This window comes from Tiliqua scincoides, chromosome 5 (assembly GCF_035046505.1).
Source record: "Tiliqua scincoides isolate rTilSci1 chromosome 5, rTilSci1.hap2, whole genome shotgun sequence".
Taxonomy (NCBI): domain Eukaryota; kingdom Metazoa; phylum Chordata; class Lepidosauria; order Squamata; family Scincidae; genus Tiliqua; species Tiliqua scincoides.
This window is the reverse complement of record NC_089825.1, coordinates 31,223,894-31,225,962: the sequence shown is the minus strand read 5'-3', so window position 1 is coordinate 31,225,962 and position 2,069 is coordinate 31,223,894.

Sequence of the window (2,069 nt, the reverse complement as noted above, 5' to 3'; positions counted from 1 at the left end):
AGCAATCATAGTGCTAAAGGTGCTGTTTGTTGACATCACCGTTCAACATGCAGTCGTGCTTGTCTAAAGAGGGGGGATTATTGGGCTTAACCTTCCTGAAGTCTACAGTTTGGGTTTTAGATTGGCATTCCTGTGTATTGTGTATTGTGTTTGTGCAGGCAGCCACCTCCATTGCTAGCAGTTCAAAGGCCTGGGGCTAATATAGTTACTGAAAGATCAGGGACCTCTTCATAGCACCAAGTTGCCCCAAGAAATGTCATAATAGTGGCATATTGGGACAGGCCCATCAACCAAAAATGGACTGTAGTTCACAAAAGTTTATGTTGAAATAAACTGGCTAATTTGACTCTTTGTTGTGTTTCCTGCACTAAGGAAACACAACTAAAGGCTCAATCCCTTAGGACTGGGGTCCAATCCTAAACTCTCCCAGCACCGGTGCTGAGCTCTAGCGCTGGCGCTGAGTGCCATAAATGTGTTGTAAAGCACGCTTATGGCACCAGGAGAGCAAGGAGCACCAGCGCTGGGCCTGTGCTAGACAATGCTGGTTCCAGCACCAGGAAGCCGCTGCCAGGGGAGCACCTGTGGTAAAGGCATGGGCAGAGGTGTGGGGTTTCTGGGCAGCAGAGGAGGTGTTCTAAGGCAGAGGAGGACAGGGTGGGAGAAGAAATCAGGGTGGGAGGGGGGTGGGACTGGTGAAGCCCTACTCCACCAGATCCTATGAAAGAGGAAGGTTATATGTGTCCTAGAGCTCTGGCCAGAATGGAGAATGTGAACAGGCTGCTTCCTAGGTCAGCCTTAGTGTACTGTACACAGAGAGCTGTCATTTGTGTATGTGTGTGGGGGGGGGGGTTTCAGGAGGGTTTGTACATGACCAGGGGTTGACACATTCATGGAGAATAGCTACTAGTCTTGATGGCTCAGCATTACCTCAAGGTTCCATTGCGGTATGTGCATTAATGCTAGTTTCAGGGAAGCAACTGTCTTTTCGTTCCTGCTCGTGGATTTTCTAGAGGCAGCGGGCCACTCTGGGAAACATGTCATTGAACTGGATGGGCCTTTGGCCTGATCCAGATGGCTGGCTGTGTTGCCAGAGGGGTGGTGGTGCAGTAAGTACAGCGGATGTTGTGACGCACCGTGTAAACACCCCTTCCCACTTGCCGTTGGAGCCAGTGGGAGGGGCCACTTATATGGTGCATTGCAGCACCTACTGTACTTACCACCCCATCACCCCTCTGGCAACGCTGCTGCAAATGGCTTCTCTTATGTTCATGTAAAATTTATTTATAATTAATTTATTTATAATTAATAATAGCCAGCAAACATTTTGTTGTTGTTGTTGGCAACCTTCAGTCTCGAAAGACTATGGTATCGCGCTCTGAATGGTGGTTCTGGAACAGCATCTAGTGTGGCTAAAAAGGCCGATTCAGGAGTGACAATCCCTTCCACACCGGGAGCAAGTGCAGTCTGTCCCTGGTCTGTCTCCCTAGGTATGGGCCTTCATTCTTTGCCTCTTTGCCTCAGACTGTTGGCCAAGTGTCTCTTCAGACTGGGAAAGGCCATGCTGCACAGCTTGCCTCCAAGCGGGCCGCTCAGAGGCTAGGGTTTCCCACTTGTTGAGGTCCACTCCTAAGGCCTTCAGATCCCTCTTGCAGATGTCCTTGTATTGCAGCTGTGGTCTACCTGTAGGGCGCTTTCCTTGCACGAGTTCTCCATAGAGGAGATCCTTTGGGATCCGGCCATCATCCATTCTCACATGGATGATATTTACACATACTTGCAAACTGCAGGAGCTGAGCAATTTGCAGGGTAATTAGCAGCTAGAGTATCTGATTTCTGAATAGCCTCTGGGCTTGAGGCAATTAGTTATCTGATCTTTTCATCACCCTTTGGGGACACACCAACAATCAGGACACAACCCATCAGTGGGTCCCAACCATAGCTTGGGAACCGCTGCCTTAAAGGAAACAGTTCGGACAGAACTGAGGAAACCACAGCAGTACCCCTACTCAACAATCGCCATACAACAATTAGAAATAACTTCCAGTTGTTAATACTGTATATAATTACTT